The sequence below is a fragment of the Amphibalanus amphitrite genome, unplaced genomic scaffold (genome assembly GCF_019059575.1).
Source record: "Amphibalanus amphitrite isolate SeventyFive unplaced genomic scaffold, NRLGWU_Aamphi_draft 000732F_arrow, whole genome shotgun sequence".
NCBI lineage: Eukaryota > Metazoa > Arthropoda > Thecostraca > Balanomorpha > Balanidae > Amphibalanus > Amphibalanus amphitrite.
Window position 1 is genome coordinate 281,694 of NW_024882226.1, and position 20,558 is coordinate 302,251.

Sequence of the window (20,558 nt, forward strand, 5' to 3'; positions counted from 1 at the left end):
GCCACAGCCAGTCGGCCACCCAGCTCTCCGTCCAGCCACAATAGCCGCTAGTTACACAGACTCGACCCGACACAGCCGCGGAGGTAGGTCAAACTTCCGGCCGGGGCGAAAGTCAAGGTTACTGAATTCGATTCAGCACAACTGTGCGGGCTCGTTGGGTGGTCTAACAAGTGTAAAGCACAGTCAAACGATCGAGAAACATTGATGGTGAGGGCTAGTTTCTTCAAGAACATCGCAATCTGAGCGCATGTCTGTGCGGCTTGATCACCCTCTAAGGAACTCAACAGCGTCCGTGTTTCAGGCTCAACGTCAGAGCGTACGCTGGTTTACGCGCGATCAGATGAATTGTTTACACGGGCTACATCCTTCCGACGCCAGATAAGATCAGTCGAGCGCGTCGTAAAAGATGCAATGAACAGGCCATAGTAAACGCACGAGCACCGCAGCGGGGCGGGTCGACGAGTGAGGAGTGGCCCCGCTCCGCCGCTCGTAACACCGCGCTGCCGCCCCTCTGACATGGGGCGGCGCACGGCGGGCCGGCCGGCTGCAGCTGCGGCCTCCTCGACCCAGGATCGGCAGTAATTGCAGAGGGATCGCCTAATGTCCGCATGCATGCCAGTTCGACAGAGATCTGCAGGTCGACCGACACAGGAAGGCAGCAAGCGAGTCCGGCGGCATCCGACTCTCGCTGATGTAACTGTTTCAAAGTCGAACACAAGCCAGCCGGGCAATATGGAACTACGCGAAACCGCGCTAAGCGCAACATCCATATTTCACCCGCCACACGGGGCACTGACTGTGGGTCTGGACTAGGCCGGGCCGGGTTGGAGCGCTGGGCTGCATTCAGCACTCGGCGCGCCGGAGTCCGGCACGACCTCAGCGGGGTCGGGTCACGAGCTGCACGGCTCGTCGGTACGGCCCTGGCCGACCCATCAGACCTCGCAGCTCGTTAGTTGTCTGACTAACGCGGCGCAGCGGCCGGTGCAGATGAAACGTGATTCAACCAGCCGCCGCTACAGGCTAATGAGCCGGCCAGCCGCACTGGCAAGGCCGCGCTGGAAAGGCTGCGCTGGAAAGGCAGTACTGGCAAGTGGCAACGGTCGTCAATGTTCTGCTCTAGTGATTCCCCAACATCATGCCAACCATTTTCCGATAGGCGACTGACTACTGAACAACGCCCAGCGGGATGCTCATTTGAAGTTGTCACAAACTTCTTGCTTTACTGTCTCACCACTATTTCTCCGTCCTTTATATTGGTTTGTAACTCGCTTTCCTTCGTCACTGCTTCTTCCTGCTCCTCGCTTCTCCGCCACTGGCCGCGTTCAATGCTCGCCATCAGCTATCCGTTCGTTCCGCCGGCCCGCCCCGCGCGCTATCCGGGCCGGCCCGGGCCCGTTACGGACGCGTCCATCTCTCTCCGTCTCGATCTTGTCTTGTCTGTCCCGCTCCATCCCACTCGGTCTCGCCTATCCTCTCCATTCAGTCGGCCGGCGCGGCCGCGCCCCTTGGCTCGCCGCGTCCCGGCGGCCCTGACACGTGTGTTCCCCACCCACCGAGTGGCAGTGGGACGCCATCAGGCACACAGTGGCGACAATGGCCGGTGACGGACGCCCCGGCGTGTCACCGTCGTCACGGATGGTGACGTGACCTGTGGTTGGCACACAGGACCAGCCGTGAGCACGGACTGCCGACGGCTACTGCCGCTACGGCAGCGGTGGGTGTGAAAGTAGCGGGGCAGACCGCCTGACCCGTCCGCGACCCGCCGACCCGGCTCCCTGCCGCACACACCGCGACCACTTCCAGTCGGCGCCGCGGCCGCCGACCCCGCCCACTGACCGCACACAGACCACACGGCTCAATCAGCCACTTGTGATTTATACCCGCTCCACAGAGAGGAAACGTACCGCCGTGCGTCGGCCGACAATGACAGATGTGCTTTTAAATCACGCCCGTGACTTTTCGTTTGTTTCTATCTCACGCCAGGCTAAACTCATGAATAAAAACATACAATATTTGGCCTCGAGCAAACTCTATCCCGTTTCTGTCAGTTATGTGACACAGCCTCACCACTTTTCGGAGCCCTGCGGTTTGGGCTGTCTAGTCCGCACCTTACGGCAAACCCGTGTTCAGCGGGTCTGCGGCGGCGCGGCGGTCGGCCGGCGGTCGGCCGTTGGCAGCCCACCAGGCCGGTCGGGGCCCGGTCCGCCCCCTCTAATCACGACACCGCGCCGGCCGGCACACATCAGCGCCGCCGAGTGCTGCCAAATCCAGCCCCGGGCCGCGGGCCTCTCTCCTCCTCTCCTCCTCTCTCCCTGAGAGTTCCTGAGACCCCACTATGCACCACTATCAGCCCGCGAGTAGGTGCTTCTCATTTGCACTTTCTGATTTACATGCGCCCGCAAAACCACAGACAAATGCAACCGTCTCCCACCACAACCACGGCCCTTCAACCCCACAAATCCTTCCACACCAGCACCTCTCCCTGCTTATCACAGCCCGCTCACCTCAGCTTTCTCACTTCAGCCCAGTAACACAGCGGGCGGCTCCATCCCGGCCGGTCCAACGACCCGCCCGCCTCGCCAGTCTGCCCTCTCACTCGGCCCGACCCGGCCGCCCCCCGACACTCGTATCCAGCCGACCGAGGTCGACCCGCCGCGCTCCGGTTTTACGATAATAACCGGCATAACCGCGGCCGACATTTGACCCGGCCCCAGATGGTGATTTCGCCGATGCCACCGCTGGCCGGCTAACCACCGCTGGGCCGGAGGTGGAGACGTCAGCACGACGAGATATCCGGCCACAGCGCCGCCGGGACGCCGTCGGGACGAGCGGTGCTGACGCGAGCATAGATAGGAAACCCTGGATGTGACGCTCTGCTGTCGTCCAGTGAGGCAGACGATAACAGTCACGATGTGCTCTATTTGCATCAGCGACACGGGGCCCGCTCGTCACCTGCTCACATGACACTGACACACCAGGCAGTCAACAGTCACGTGACGGTGCACCTCGTCCGCCCGGGACCAGAGGCCGGACGGACGGGGACCGGGCGCCGCCGTTTGGCACGGCCGGTGTTCCGTTGCAGCGGGCCGGAGCGGCGGCCAAGGCAAACAGAGCTGGCCGGCGCCGATGACGCCGACTTCACGGTGAAGGGCAGTGTCTGGCCGTCGCCGGATACCGCTCATCAGAGCGACGTCCGCATTCCGCCGGCGGGCGGAGGCAGCGCGGAGGCGAACTGTCACACTCGGCCGGCCGCACCGCCGCAGACCGGAGGCAATCACCCTTCTGGGGCAGTCGATCGAAAATAAGGAGCAGCCCGCACAGTCGCCGTGGCCGCCGAGCAGCTGTCAGCGCTGAATAGGAATTGTTGAAGCCTCTGCGACTTTGACGCAAACAAATTTGTTACAGCCTCTGCAACTAGCAGCTTAAAATATTGACAAAATGAAGGAGACAAAGTCACTGTGTTTTCTTAGCGGTCTCCGAGAGGGCAATTTCCTAAAATGTCGACAAAGAAATGATGCCAGCTTTTGTCCCAACATCACGGCTCAAGCCAGCCGGATGGCATGACAATGTCAGATAAGTTTGAATCCCGTTTGCAGTGCCGAACATAATTGAGGCATTAATATTCAGCCAAGATGGTGTCAGGCAGTTGAGCCGATGCCGAAGACGTGTACATACCCACCCCATCGCGGCTCGGTCAACTATACATAACCCACATACCGGTAACGTACGGAGAATTCTAAGTAAATCTCGCCGCAGCTCTACTCTAGCGTCGCCGTGCACCCGACTGGGCCACAGAGAAGCCACTGAAGGGCAGGGCGGAGTGAGGTGGACGTGGCAGGCCGAGTGGGATCGTGGCAGTCTATGTGCTCACGAACCGAGTCCTGACGCTGCCAGCGACCCGAGATACATGGCCGTTGTTTCAGAGCTGCCCGAGCAGCTACCTTACACCATCGCCCATCACTTGTCACTTCAACTACCCCATACAGTTCTGCACCGCGCAACTGCACTTGGATACGACCACGCCTCGGTGAGCCGGCGAACGACATGACGCGTCAATGTATCCGGATCAATGCGTCTGCAGAGTTGGGCTCTCATCGCTGAAGTTTCAGTCCTACCCTCCCCGCCCCCGCCCGGCCGCTCCCAGGGGACCGGCAGGGCGTGGTGAGCGGCGGAGACACCAACCACCGCATAAACCATCGGTTCGACAAGCGCGTGCGTTCGACGTCCACCGGCCGCCGCCCTCAGCTGACATAGCGACCACGGTCGTGACCCAAAACCAATGTTTACTGCTGCCGCCGATGCCGCCATAAACAATGGAAACACGGACCGACGGCCGCCCTCCATCCAATCAGTGGCTCGCGCACAGCCGACGCCCTGTGTTCTCGACCCGTTACAGACGGACGAACAATCCACTCAACGAGCGACCGAAAAGAATCGATCTATTTTGAACACTGAGAGATGAAGTATTGCCGGCGTGTCTGCTTAATGCTTATTGGATGTCTCAATGTTCATTGCTCACTACCGAAGGTGAACGAAATGAAGCATACAAAACTGCATTACAGCGAAAAGATTCCAACGATGAGCTCAGGTTTCAAAGCCACAAAACTCTATAATTATTGGGAAGGAAGGGGGCAAGGAAAAACGTCAAAAGTTTCAGTCTATACAACTAAGCTTACCCAACCAATCACATTAGACCGAAGAAAGACAGCGGCGTGTGACTGCGTTTTTCCGAACGCTATGATTAGGCCTCATCGGCGTCAGCTGCTGTGGGAACGCAAATGACGTACGCCGACAGTATGGAAAACAAGCGAAAGCCCGACGGGATACCAACGCGCCTCCGTGGGTCAAAACGGATCAAAGCGAGACAGATGGCATGACTCTAAGATGAACGAGCTCATTTCAGCTTTGACGTCTGGGGCTTACGCTAACCAGATGTCGTGGTCCAAGACATTGTCAAATATGCCAGCTTGGAATTTCAAAATCGTGTTCAAATAGCCAATGGAAATTTAAGGGACTATTTCAGCTAGGCTAAACACCAACGTACAGCAGTAAACCTGAAAAACAAGCACCTAGCCTTGTACTCAATAATGATGATCAATAGGCGACGAAAATCATATTCAGCAACATAAAAGCCCCGTCAGCTCAACTACAAACGAGCGGTGCACTTGCATTAGCACCCAATAACCCCTGACATTCTCCGAGGTACGGCGGTAAATTTTGACCCGGCGCTCCGGTCATCATCAGCGCCTCGCCATCGACCTGAGCCGGCCGGCGGAAATCAGGTCAGCCGTGCTCACCGGCATCGGAAGCGACCACCCATCAGCCGGCGGCGGGCCCGCGGCGCATCGGAGCGCCCTCGGCGGAGTGCCGGCCGACCCGGCCTCTCCGGGAAATTCGAGTCGCTGCTGCCTTTCCGTTAGATCGGCACGGGCAGGGGCAGAATGGTACCCACCGCAGCACGGCGCTCAACCGCAGGTGCTACGGCGAGCTGCGGCGCAGTGTAGCCCAACTGTGGCGCAGTGTGCCGTGCGTCACACCAAGTGTGCGTGACACGCTCCAGCAGCGCACCGACAGCTGCGTGACACGATGTCGCGGACGGCAATGAGGACTGCGGCACACACCGGCCGCCCGTCATATTACGTCCGAATGGCGGAAAAACGGATCACATTAGCTTTGCAATCAAATATAGAAATTTGACTAACCGGTTCATCTTTTACAAAGCAGGCATTCTAGGTAAACTGAACTCAAACTGATTGTAACACAGCCCACTCCCTTGAGGTGGGGTGGGGGGAGGGGGGGGGGGGCAGAACCGTTTCGCCCAGGCAGCCACGATGCATATTCAACATGCCAAAACACACATCGCCGGTTGGGCTGCCGGTGTCGGTGAGGCGCCGCTCCCCGGTCGCTCCGCGATGTTGGGTTCGAACCCTCGGCACGGGTCAGGTCACGTCTGAACTCCCAAGATGGCCGCGACCCTAGCGGCTGTTTACCAGGCCGCTCTACACACATCGCTAGCGTGACAATCGACCGCCGTCTTCGACGCTAACGGGGAGGGGAGAAGGGGGAGAGGGTCGTAGTACTACCTCGCGATAGCGGAGACTTGATCAAAGTTATCTATTAGCTAACCATTATCTATTAGCTAACGGCAGAGATAAGATCAACCCTTGCAATATTGTTGATATACATCTGGGCACTCTCGAGGGCAGGATACAATTCACGCTGTGAAGAGCATGATTAGAGCTGCAAGTGTGTAATCAATCTGAGAGAACATATTGCGGTGTCATGACGGAAAACTAATTTTTTTCAGGCTGAATAGCCGTAAAAATAATTTTGCTGGGTAATAAATCAGCGAGGTTGCAGCCCGATTGAAAATTCAATAGTTGATCGACTTGATAACAGCGTTCATGAGCAAGGTGACAAGCTCAGTCTGGACGAAGAGAGCCGCATGATAAAAAAAAACAATAAAACAGCCAGTATAGCAAAGTGTTGCCAACAAACCATCATCACTTACACCAAAGTTGATCAAGAACTGACTATATATAAAAAAAAAAAACAGGAAAACCAAGGCTAATGATGAATTCCTGATAAAATAAAATTTGCCACCGGTTCATTACGTAACATCTTCAAACGTCAGACGTCACTCACGTCAAGTCGACCTAGCGTTGTCGCCCGTTGGCACTACTCAGATGACACGAACCGCCACTACAGATACCGTTGACGTACTCGGTCGGACCTCCGACCCCAGCGCCGCAGCGTCGGATCAAGGACGAGAGATAAGCCACTGACTCGGGACGGTATGGCCGGCCGTAGGGCACTCACAAGTGATTCGCACCAGCCTCTCAACGGCAGAGGGTTGCGATTGACGCGAGCGGTGTAATCAATGATGTCACAGAGGTGTTGTTTATCGGATTGAAGTGCAATCTCTTTATATTATTTTTATATAAAAGACTTTTAGTTGAAACCGTTATGTAAAGGAAACCTTAAAAGATGCATGAAACTTACAACGCCTTCTATCTCCTTTTTTGTCTTTCAATTACATGAACAACCAAAAGGGTTTGAGCATGGAAAATCACATGAACGATCTAAAATCGAACATGAGACGAGACCATCCCAACAGTTCACAACGGGACACGCGTTTGTAGCCAATCTCCTGAATAGTGAATACTATATTTCTAAGATAAGGTGTTCTTTGAACGCACATACAAATTGAATACCCATTAGGACTTTACCTTTAGCAGCAAGTTTGAAATCAACATTATTTTAAAGATAAGTACCAGCAAGCACAGAAAAAACGAGCCCTAAGCACGAACCGGGTCCGTCCAAGTTGTTCCCAGAGGTTCACACAAAGCGACCGTTTCCCGTCACACCAGCAGCACAGGGGTGAAATTTGCAACAGTTAAGTTAATCGCCCGTTAGCACGCAAGCTACCGGACTAAATATGCAGCGCTTCCAGGAAATTTCATAGGACTCAGAAACGATACCCATCGTTCACGTACCTACCTTTTTCAGCTATGCTAGTGACATCAAAAGATCTGAAAAGAAGATACGCAGGGTCAATGAAATGCAATGGTATGAAGGGAAAATACACTGACGATCAACAGCTGATAACTGTTGATCGCGCTGCAGACTAGGTAGTCAACTGATTTAGTCCAGTGACACTTGGTGACGAGGCAAAGTACCGTGCCTGGTTGGACCGAACATCCCTCAACTGATGTGGCAAACACACTAATAATTGATGAGATGCTGACGATGTAACCAGCTCATAACAAATGTCATACTGGTAATTCAACAAAACGTTGTGAGGAAAATAAGAAACAAGTAAGAAGCATACACTTGTTTCATAGGGCAAATCATTAAAGGGTTGGAGCAAGACCATGGTCATCTATCTGCTACAACTGGTCACGGTATATTTATTTCCAAATAAAACAACCACCGAAAGGGATAATTGTGGGCAGTTCAACAGTATAAATGCAGGAATATATGTACAGCAGGACTGTAGTGATAGGAAGACTTGTCTTCTGGATCAATTCCGCCAATGCCAATAACTGGCAGGACAGATATTAAAGGTAGTGTGCCACCTTTGAAAGATTTCCCATTTTATTTTTCCTAGGATAAGAAGCTTCTGTTTTTACCTAATATCGCAAAGAAAATCAAAAATGGGCCTGAAATAGTGCCTTTTTCGCCTAAAAGTTTATCGGTTTTTCTATATGTATAACAACTGTAGTGGGCTGACCTGCAAACAGGCGTCGGCAACAATCGCGAATGCGGCGCACATGTGACAATAAGCAAAGGTCATTATAGAGTTACGACGTACGGGAATGAGTTATCAGCTGTCTAATCGTAGACAACACAATGTCGAGCCTTAAACTGTAAGCCTGTATTGGTATTGTTTCTTTTATTTGGCTGTCGAACATTATTTATGGTTTGAAATATGATTTTATGTAAAATAATTGATATGAAAAAGCCGTCTCTTAAGTTATGACCCCATTCCACCACACGCAAGTGGCAGAAATGACAATGATCAGCTGACGCATTTTTCTTGGCCGAAGTCAGAGCGCGCGGCCCGACGCACCACCACCGCACCACAAAGTATGAGCAGAAGCCACGCCCAAAGCCAGGGCCCCGGTAACGTGAGGTAGCCGAGTCGGGGCAGCGTGCGCTGACCCAAGCCGGGGCCGCAGCTTTGGGCGCGGTCTACCGCATCCCCGCGGGCAGCCCCGGGCTATCACATGACACCGGGAGGACGCGCGGCCCCGGCTTGGGTCAGCGCACGCTGCCCCGACTCGGCTAACTCACGTTACCGGGGCCCTGGCTTTGGGCGCGGTCTACCGCACCACCTAACAGGCGTGTTCGAAACCGCAGGAGATGATGATGAACGGGTTTATCGAAACTTGATTGGATGAGCATATCGGTAATAGCGATTTCAGTGTTTGCATTTATTGTTCATAGTGGTGTGAAATGTGGTTGGGGTACGACCGACAACCCGTCGGGGCGAATTTCGCACTGGGGTACTCAAAATTTGAAGAATTTAAGACGTTTCCATGAGTTTTGAAGGTATGGATAAGTTCTAAAAATCCGGTTCTCCTTATCTGGGCCATTAACTCCATACGGTCCAGGAAAGCTGGCACACTACCTTTAATAGGATAGAGGCCATCACCAACGTTCCAGTAAAGGCACACGAAAACTGCACCAGCACATAACGTACTATCCATTATAAACAAATAATCCCAAACCTGGTATGAACTCAGTTCTCAAGCGAAGCTCAAGATGATAAATTATGCAACCGTTGTTTATGGCACTGCACATGATCAAAGAATGCCTGAAACATGTCCATTTATTTTCCTCTGATCAGCTCACACCATTAGTGTAAAGGGTTCGCGCTCACGCCCGTAGAAGATAAACCTACGTGGCAGTGACGCTGATCCGATCAGCATGCCCCCTCAGTAAGGAACCGTACCACGAAACAAAGCACGTGGCACCTTTGAGAACCCGTGCTGTTACCAACAAGAAAGGGGGCAGCCACAAGCGCCCATATTTAGGAAGAGCTGAGTCACCTTTTCCTGCCCGCACCTCTATCCAGCTAATGAATGGTCGATGTATAAAACCGCAAAGGTCTATAAACCCTGATGTCCAGTCTTCCCGGGATTGAAAGTGGAGCTCAGCGCTCACCTGTGCTCGATTTTCCGTGTTTTCGCCACCGTTATTCCACAGACAAAGTTGAGGACAGCAAAAGTGTGTGGTAGCAGCGTCATCGGAAAACAGCGTCCACCGCACGGCATTGTTCCAGCTGCGGCCCTCCCCGGGAAATGGGGGCGGCCGGCCGGTGTCACCCAAACGGTCACTCAGTGACAACGATACAGGAAAACCGTCACCAAACGGTCACCGATCAGTGATCAGACATTGGTGACGGACCCCACACAGTCGGTGAACCACTGTGTCCAGTCCCACCACTATACAGCCGCTGACACCCAACACCAGTCACCATCAGCTGTCCACCAGGCTCAGTAGCCGGCTCGGTAACCAGAGACCGATGACGGCCCACTCAGCAGCCACTGTGCGGCATTCCACGACCCATGACCAGTGACGTCAATACACCGACCGGCCGGTGACGTCACTGCAAGCTGACCGTCGCCGGCCGGCCTGTTGCCAGCGGAGCGCGACTCCACGCTGCGTCCGGCGGTATCGCACGGCGGCGCCGTAGCGGCGTGCACCGCCCCGCGTGGCCGTCCGAGCACACACCGCGATAGCGGGCGGCCACCAGGGGCGTCGCCAGCGCCGCCAAACTTATGGTGCCAAACCGGCGCCTGGAGCACAACAAACGCCCGATAAACTCACCTAACAATCACCATGCCGTCCGAACGGCCTAATTGCACGTCTGTGCGGCCGACTCCGCCCTGCAGACGGCGGTCGACCGGCGGACACAATGACCACCCCCGGTCGGTCCGAGGACGTGCATCACTGGGGCGGCCAGCGGCACGCGTGGGCGGCGCGACACGATAGCCCGGCCGGCCGGAGAGCTAGGGAGACCGGCGGCGACGGAAAGCTGCAGCAGGCCGTACCGTACCGAGCGGGGCTGCTCAGCGGTGGTGTCGGGTCGGGGTGAGGTCGCGGTCCCAGCTGTGTGCATGGGTAGCCGAGCGGCGCCGGCTGAGTCACCGGCGGCTCCGGACCGGAGCGGGGCGGCCGGCGGGGCGTGGCGGCGGGCTCCCCGATGACGGGTCGCCCCTGGCCGGACGGCCAGCTGGCCCGTCTCGGCGGGCCGCCCCACCGACTCCTGGCACCGGCTCCCGGCTACCTGTCAGCCGGCGCCCGGTGGTGGCAATGGAACTGGGCCGTCCGCCCGGCCCAGCTGGCAGCCATCAGCCGCCGCCGTCAGCGAACACAGTCAGCAGACAGCAGAACACTGAACTATCAGCAGCCGACAATCAGCGGGCCGGCAGTCAGCAACCAACAGCCAACAACAGCAGGAGTCAGAAACCAGCCGCCAACAGCCAGCATTGAACATACCCTCAGACTGTGAACGGGCTGCTTCAGCCCTCATCCGCCAACTCTCCGAAGCCCGCCGCGCAGCCTGCCAACTGTAGACAGTCCCCCAGTGACATGGGTCTGAGTGCAGTCATCCAGTGACACAGACCACAGCGCAGTCACACAGTCCGACCACCTCACTCGGCAGCCACCGCAGCGATGCACGGGTTCCTCGCCCGCCGCATCACGCCGTTCGCACGGCCCGAAAATTACTCATATAAAACGGCCGCAGCCGACAACCTAATCACCCTGTTTATACAGCTGCGAGCAAGCATTCCCAAGCAAAGTACTGGCATCTGACGCCTAGGCATCATTGGAAAGGCTCGCAAATATCAAAAGGGGAAATGGTTTGGTTAGGCTTCCGGATGTGTATAACCGCGCACAGTAAACGGTTTAAAATATAAATTTTCCAACTGTAATATTCGTTTAACTCCTCCGAAAGACACTCAGTAGCCCAATGGATCGTCAACATGCCTAAATATGGCGTAGAACATGTAAAAATAATGACTTATGGGTCTCCGTCATCGTTATTTAATTAACAACTAATTTCAAAGCCTGAGCTCCTTAACGTCAAAGTCGCCAGGTGGAAATTGTAAAGCGAAACCGAAATACCTGCACCACCTAACGAGAACCAGCCTCATTCACAGGGCACCTACGCGGGCTGAAGTCAGTCCAAACATCACACTAGGGGAACATTAGTCATCGGCAGTTAGCACCACAACAACGCGTCAGTGGAGATACGCGCACTTACGCTGACGGTCATCACCATTTCATTAAAACCTCCCCAAAAAAGGCTCGCTCATATGCTGAGGTGACAGCTTTCCCACAGTTCCCACGAATTGACGTCCAGCGACATCCATGTAAAAGTTTGGGAATAGGAAAGGTAGTGACATTCGAAGGCGACATCGTCTTGACAGGCATCCAGTACGCAAAGGGTCGCTACCGACTCAGTGTCGAATTCCGATCCGGCAGCCGATCGTTAATCCCTAAAGGGCTCCGTATTTCTGATAATGATCTCCGGATTAGTAAGAATACACCCGGATTCGGCACCTTTCACCGTATAAAAATGGCGGCGATGGAAAGACCACCGACCACATCACGGGCTTTTGTCAATCCGTCATGAAGGGCAAAAGTAGTCAATGGTCAGCCCGTTCTGTGCATTTCTGCGGCGAGCCTTCTCCCTTCTGTATGATAAACTGCAACCTGGTCCAATGGCGTCAATCACCATTAGACAATTGTCTTATAAATAGCACAATCAATGCGATAACCAACTTGAATGCAAGTAGAAAAAAAACATGAAAACCTATTTAAGAAAGTTGTATGTAACGAATGTGGCAGGGGAAAATAGAATGGCGTCGTCTAACTGGGACTTCGCTTCCCACTCTGCGTTTTTTACTCTTTCATCTGGCGGCTGTGGCCACTCTACTCACCCCCGCAATCATCCAAAGCCACGGGGGCTGGGCAGAGACGGCCGTCGTCGACACGGTCACACACCGACAGCCGGACGGCCCGAGCCGGCCGGTCCTGTCCTCACGCAGCACGCGACACGAGAGCGCGCTCAGCGCACGACCGCTGTCGGCCGGCCAACTGGGGCTGGCGCGCCGGGGCCGCCCGCCGCCACCGCCGCCGCCGTCCGGCGCTCCAACATGGTGGTCCGGCCGGGCCAACTCGGCGTGGCCGCCGCCGCCGCCGCCGCTGGTCTCGGCGCAGCCCGCCGGCCGTGCAGCTCGCGCTCGCCGTGTCCGGTCGCAGCTCTCACGCACGGCACGCCGCCGGCGGCGCCACGCACCGTCCGCCCCGCGCCGCGGCCGGCCCAAAAAGTGACCCCTCGCCGTCGGGCCGGCGCGGCCGCAGATCAATACGCGTTGAGATCCGTTCGCGACTCGGCGAGAGAGCACTGCAGGCTGATCGATACGGTTTCCAGCGGCGGTCGGCGCGCAGCCGGGCCGGCACGGCCGCCGCGCACGGCCGACGCCCGGCCGTACCGAGCACGGCGCTCGGCCACGGCCGGCGGCGGACCGGCGGCGCCACGGTCGCCCCGACCGCAAAATGGCCAGCTCCCATGGGAAGCGGCCCGCGGTAACTCTCGCCATTTTTGTTGCTTTCTCAGGAAACATTGATGAAAGTTGTAGGCGCAGCCGGTCATGGACAAGCAGGAATCAATAACGGTTACCACGCTCTTACTTGTGGCTAAAGAGGGATGCTCGGTACCCCTCCGAGCTCTCCAATCGCCCAGCTATTTATAGAACACAAAAAAGGCCGACAATGGAGTTACAATATCGGGGTTAAAATAACTTTGAGCACCTACAGACTGGCACAAAGTAGGTCAAATCGAAAAGCAGCATCTATCCAGGGTGATGATGTGCAAATATCCATTGAATTTTCATTCGCCAACCATGTATTGAACTAAAGTGAGGTGATTTCATCAATTGATGATGTGCCGAAAATTTGAAAAAAACTGGACCTTAATGAAACAATAAAATATATTTGATAGAATGGGATACAAAGTGGGTTTCATAGGTTGCAATTCAATTACAAGTCACTTTAAAAAACATCATCGCCTCTTTATCAAAAGCTAATTACGGAGCGAGCGAAGCGAGCGTAGTCTTTCCTTAGATTAAAGGGACAGTATCATCGAAAAAAAAATCCATGTATGGAGCTGATTTTTTTTTTACTAGCATTTCTTATTTTTCTGAATCAGAAAAACATAGTTTGAGGACCGAACTCGGTGAAAAATATTGCAACCACATTTCATTTTCATGATTCATTTTCATGAGCGAACCACCACTATACAAGCATGGCCGCCAGTTTGGAAGCATGCAAAATTACTACAGAACTGGCGCAGATAATACATTATTGACGCTACGCTTACGCGGTCGTTCTTCTGATTGAGTTGTCCTTAGGGAGAGGTAGCCTTAGGTATTGCCTATAAAAATATAACGTGACAATTGGAGGGAGTGACAATTGGACGTGACAATTGACAATGGGAGAAAATATCACGTGACAATCACGTGATAAACGTCATACATTGGAGGGAGATTGTGATTCAAGCTGGAGGAATTCCTTTGTTGAGCCGCTAGAATCCGAAGGAAACAGCGGAAATTGCCTACGACTATTTAATGAATTTAACGGTGATGAATAAGTGCGAAAAACGTTTTGGCTTTATAAAATTTGATGAAATGACCAGGGTAAAAGTTTTATTACTGGCGGTCAATTCAAAACGGCGCAAACATTTAAACAGTGAAGATAGTGAAGCACGATTCAAAGTGTGGTACACCTTTCGTACTTTGAGCGGCGATAGCGGGATAACGGTGTGGAGCTTCGAGGATCGGTCTTCAGTTCCCGGACCAGAAAGGTGGGGCCTATGCAATGTCAAATTTCATCAAAATGGTGATACTGTCCCTTTAACGGAAATTTCTGAGTATGAGCGGCCGGCCGGCCGGCCGGCCGTGGTCACGATTCTGCGACGCTTATATCTCAGCAACCACTTGACCGATTTACACGCGGTAATGTTTGTAGGGTAGCTTCATTCCTTCTACCAAGTATTGGACTATTCCCGATGCATGTGGGTGACCCCTTATGCACGTGCCACGTGCAAAACGAAGAGGTGTCACTTTTGTAATTGTTGCAATATCTCGGTAACTACTTGGCCGATTGCGCTGAAAGTTGGCATGTAGGTAGGCACCCACTAGGCAATGCATATCCATGTGCCAGAGTTGGGGTGCTGCTGCACGTGCGCACGTGCAGGGGCCGATTCCAGATCTCGAGAACGGCTGGACCGATGGCGCTCAAATTTGGTACACGGTTAGGGACCGGTTAGTAGGGTGCCGTGCAAAAGTCAGTTGGGACCCATTTTGCACGTGCGCACGTGCAGGGTGCCGCTTCCAGATCTCGAGAACGGCTGGGCCGATTGTGCTCAAATTTGGCACATCGCTAGAGACCGGTTAGTAGGGTGCCGTGCACAAGTCAGCTGGAGGTACCCCCTCGAAATTTCGCACGTGCAAGGCTCACCCTCTTGCTCGCTCCGTTAGTCGCCCCAAAAGGCGTTATACTGGTATGTATGTTTACACTCCTGCACTCCTATTCACAGCCCATAATGTAAATATCAAGTGTCCAACATAAGCTTAGCCCACTTCCAGAATGCACAACAACGCTCTAAGTAGAGCTGAAACTGTCGGATTTCTCTCACGGCACTGCTGACAACGCCAGTTCCCGAAACCCTAACTTGCTTAACCCGCGCCCCGTAGGGGGGGGGGCCGAAACGGCCCCCCCCTGTCCTTTTCGGTCGATATCTCCTAAACGGCTGGAGATATCGCCACCAAACTTTCAGGACCCCTCCGGGCATCAATTTTACACATTGTGACCAAACATTTTTCCAGAGGCTATGATAGGTTGGCCACAAATGACGTCAGAGTGACGTCATGTTCTGTCATTTTCGACCGAAAAAAGACCTTTGCGAGAAGACCTGTCAGGACTACAGCTTTGAAGATACAGAAAAATGATCAAGACATAAAAGGTGTAGAATTGACAGGGCTACAAAACTGCTATCTCGAATTTTTGAAATTTTTGAGTTTTGACCCCCAAAAATCAAAAAAACATTTTTTTGGATATATTTGCCAAAAAATCCAAAAAGTTTTTTGAGTTTCAAAAAAACCGGAATATATGTGATAGTGCCTACCGTCTTCTATCTACATACCAAATTTCAGATCGATACCTCGTTTTTTGACCAAGTTATAGCGAAAAAACTGTTCAAAAATGATGACGTCAAATTTTCAAACTCAATTTTTGGCAATTCTAGAACTCGTAGAGCAAAACAAAGACCACCATTAGACTCCCCGTGACGAGCTGCATCGAATCGATACCCATTTTATGCAAAAATATCAACTTTGAAATTTGACCTAATTTGACCTGACCTTGACCTGACCTTCACCAAAACGTGACCTAGGCTGGCCCCAAAGGCTGCCTAACCCACATAATCGCATTTGTCATGTAAAATGGACCATAAAACATGTATCACACGACACATTCATATTGTGACCCCCGGTGACCTGACCTCGCTGTGACCTGACCTGGTATCAGTGACCTCAGATAGCAAAGTATGTGTTTGACGAACAATGTACCATCGATGGTTTTCAATAAATTACCAATTTACTCGCTTTCACAGCACATTTCTTGAATTGCCTGTGAACGGTGAAAATCTGACCTTTGACCTGACCTGTGACGTCATCGGTTTGACCTAGGTCAATGAAATTTGGTCACAAGGTAGTTCCCGGGTGGGGCTATCGAACGCCGTTTGAATTTTGAAAATCGGCCGGTAACTTTCCGAGATCTTAGGGGGGGCCGAAACGGCCCCCCCCTACGGGTGGTAGGGTCCGCCGGTAGCCCTACGGGGCGCGGGACCGAAACGAACCGAAAACGAACTGCAGCAAAACAGGCCGAAAGTCGCCTGCAGGACAACGGGAGGCGACATTTCAGAAATTCAAGCGGGTGAAAATGCGAGAGACGGAAACAAAACGAAAACGTCCCCGTTCCAAACTCACGCAGCCATTCAGTCACCTGACCACTACAGAAGTCAGACTCCAGTCCCGATGACAACGCAGGAGTTGGTACGAAAGTCGCCCAATATTTGATTCCCAACATGACCATGTCTGGATTTCGTGTCGGCCGGAGCCCAGCGCCCGACCGATCAGCGCGTCGTGCCGCGCTTAAAACCCGTGCAGCCGGGACCACCGTGACCGGTCACGACCCGATCGTGACCCCTGACCCGCGCAGCGCCGTCCGCTCCGACCCGTGATATCCGGTGCCGCGCCGTGGGAACGACACGGAGAAAATGGAGCGGCCTCCGCGGCGACATAGCGGCCAGCGGTCACAGACATCTGAAACGGTGCGTGGGTGCTGCTGAGCCACTGGAGAGTGGAGGCTATGTCTCACGCAAAAGGGGTTGGTTGGTTCAGACAGAGTCGCCGAAACCGAGCTTTACCGAATGAGTCCACACTTGCCCGTGCGCCTTCACCGTCTATCACTGGAGCACAGCGCGACCGTCCGTTCCACTGCTCGGATCCCTGACGTTCCGCAGCCGGCAGCACGACCCAGCAGGAGCCGCTGCCGGCTCCCGGCTCCCGCGGGCACGCCGCGTGCCGGCACCGAACGTCAATATCGCCGGCAACTGTTTGCACGAACTGTACGCTCGCAGACGAGCGAGCCTCACCTTGGCGACCGGCTACTACTGAAATTTTACGGCGCCGAGCAAACACTGGCAAACGAATCTCTGATAGAACAATGGCTTCACATAAATCAGATACTGTCAATATGATCGAAAGGCAACTACCTTTGCGTTAGATACAAAGTTATCACTGCATCTCCAAGAAACTATTTCAAAACGCACTTCTAAAGAACGTTCTGTAGCAGAATGCCAATAAATGCGAGGCAGTAACCTTCCCTTACATGGCCTGCAGCCAGATTCATGATGTCCAGGTAACCGCAGACCATAAGCTCGCCTGACACGCATCGTAGGGTATATGTAAAATGGCCTGCATTTCGAAAACCGTCCATGAACTATAAAGTACCGGAAAACAGAAGGAACAAAAAGGCCCAGAGGCCCCAGTAAGTCACGTTGAGAAAACAATCCAGAAGACTGCGGGTTAGGAACGATGTCGATGACATACGGCCTTTCCCATTCACATTATATAACGTTTAGAGAAGCGAGCGTACAAGACACAAAGCGCAAGCCACAGTCAATCCCATGTTCTTCCGAATGGAACAATGGCAATGGAATACGCAGAAAACAGTATAAAACCATTGGCTTGATCCGACAAGTAGACAGTCTCGACGTCTGGTCAGGCGGCGAAGAAGGCTAACTAACCGGAAGTCAAACAATGGCTCATGGGAGTGCAAAGCCGGTCGGCAACACAGCTTCGGGCACACAAAACTACCCATCAAATTTTCCTATGTTTGTAAAGGATGAGTAACCAGTAACCATACATTCTAAAAGGAACCAGACTGCAAGTACACCACGATATCTACGGATTACTGTGAGTCACTTCAAACTTGCAATTAATGTAGTAATGCTCATCCAATATCTAGAAACGATATGACAGGTCGAGCCTCAGTCCATTAAATAAGCATTGCACGTACAATGGAGCGTCAATGGCCAGCTGCTGCGCCAAACGCCTTCGGCACCACACAGTGCAGCGCCATTCCGACTGATACGCCACAGGCCAACCGGAACTTTCCGGTTTCCAGCGCGGCTTTCATGACACCCGACAACAGCGTGTCCGGAACGCTCCCGATGGGACCCGCCGGCCGGGCGGCCATCGCAGCATCTGATTTAGATGGTTCGCATTGCAAAGTCGACAGGCTTTGAGCACTCCGCGCTGCCGCTATTAACAATCACAGCACGCATCGCATTGTCCGTGACACAGAGCGCCAATTTAACTCGCCTTGGATCGAGGTGCAGAATTTCGCATTGACGGGAAAATATACAAAATTAGAATGATTTGGGGTCCTAGGTTCTAATCTGCGTCGAGAACGACCATTCTCTGTTTTCTGGTTCTCAACATGGGCCACTCCCCGGATTACAACGGCTATGAATAAGGCTGTGTATTGCGTTTACCTCCACCGTAACATTGTGCTGAGTGGTAATGCGGTAGTAAAAGTAGAAAGCCTACAGAAACACACGAATGCCATGGCATAGGTGAGAAGGCAACGTCGCCGTAGGAAGTCAACTAAACGCCATGAAGCGTGTAATGTTTTAGAGCTTAAACAGCTTGCACAAATTTGTTATCAGCTTCAATGTGTTTGTTTCTTCGTCTTGCATGTGATAATCATACAAGGTCAATTCGATATCTACATTAGTGCTAACGTTCCGATCAACGTTTCGGCGATCCGTCAGTTCCAGCCTGCCAAAGTTCCGTGCAGTTTCTAGCGCCAAAGGCGGGGACCTCTGCCTGCTCCAGTCACACAATGCAGTCCTCTCCCTGAGGCAGGACGGAGCCTCTCTTGGCCAGCCTCCAGACGACTTCCACTTCAGCCGGGCCGCGCCAGATCGGCCGCGGCCTGCGTCCCGGCTCTGATGGCTTATGAGGCCATCAACTTATACACCGGCCCACAAAAATCGCCCGGCCGCCAGCCAATTTCAACAATTCCGCTCTCATATACAGCACTTGATTTCGAGGGCCAGCGGTAAAACACACATGCCCTGGGAGCAAAATGTAAGCATAAACAGTTCAACTTCCAGGAAGTAAATGCATAGCACAAATGCAAGCGTGGTGTTGCATATTGAATACAAAATTGTTAACGATCATAGAAATTTAGAGCCAATATGCGACGTCCCGTGTTTATCCATGAGGTGCAATAAAAGGGAAAAAGGAAAACATAAACGACGAATTGCTTTCGAGATACGCATGCCACCTGCCAAGAATCGCCAATGCGCATCCGAAGCTGCCAGAGTAAGACCCGACGTTCTACAAAAGCCCAATCAATGGTTCTCCAGAAGCAGCAGTTGACCGTCGCGCTGTCCCTGGAAACAGGACCAGAACAGAACAGCTGGCTATCAACAGGACACAGGGCCGCGGCGCAGCTCAGACGTCCGACCAAATTCAGCGAGACCACCGCCCCGGGCGACCTGTTGAGGTCACTGGTGCGCGGCGGCGGCGGCGGACAGACGGAGAGAGAGATACGGCTCTCCCAGAGGAGTCCCCGCCGACCAGTGTCCGGTCTCGCCCGCCGCCGGGCACTCGCCGCGGTCATAAACCGGCCTCAGCGACCCGGACCTGCCGGCGCCGCCGTCTAACCTGGGCGTCAGAGCACCGGCTGCCACCCTCCCTCTGTCGCTCCGGTCTGGTCCTACCGCCCTCATCCCGAGGAGCTCCCAAACCGTCCGCGGGCGGCCGAGGCCGGCGCGGACGAGCAGCGCCAGCGCCGGGTCACCGTCGCCCCCGGCTCGATCGATGCCGGCGGCGGTGACGGCGCGGTCGCGACGAACGGCGACGGCGGCGGCGGGCGGCCGCGACGCGCCTCCTACGCCGCCGCGACGCGTCACCTCCTGCACGAAGACCCACCGCACGAGGCGGCGGTCCGGCGCACGGTCGGCGTTGGCGCCGCCAGCCACGGCCCTATTGATAGTCGGCTGTCGCTCTATCTGTCCGGCAAATGGGTCAGCGTCGGCCGGCGATCAATACGTACCCGCGCCTGCTCCGCCGCCCGGCCCGGCCGGCGGCCCACGGCATTTCTATACCGGGCTGCGCGCTCAGCATCCCGCTGCCGAACGGACGGACCGACGGACGGAGGAGGACCAACGGACGAACGGACTGACGCACAGACCGATGAACGCGCGGACCGAAGAACGTGCGGACAGAAAAAAGAACGGACGGACTGACGGCCAACAGTCGTGCGGCCGCCCGTGCAGACATGATGAACATCGCTGCCATCGACGCTGGGACGACCTTCGACGTCCCCGCCTCAGAAAGTGTCTCGACTCTCGACTGCCCCAGATAGCGGGATCTCTGGAGCGACTTTATCAAAGACATGGTGGA

The 20,558-nt window shown here is 54.1% G+C and overlaps 1 protein-coding gene across 11 annotated transcripts in view; it reads right to left on the reverse strand.

Moving 5' to 3' along the window:
- The window catches only part of LOC122365337 (plasma membrane calcium-transporting ATPase 2-like), a 67,250-nt gene that overhangs the window by 38,489 nt on the left and 8,203 nt on the right, over positions 1 to 20,558 (reverse strand). For 10 of the 11 annotated variants that reach the window (XR_006253719.1, XR_006253721.1, XR_006253723.1 and 7 more), the window contains exon 2: positions 7,501 to 7,532. The gene's annotated coding sequence lies outside the window, so the exon portion shown is untranslated. Of the gene's footprint in view, positions 1 to 7,500; positions 7,533 to 12,455; positions 12,602 to 20,558 lie in introns of those variants that run through there. The other variant, XR_006253720.1, reaches the window with a different exon arrangement.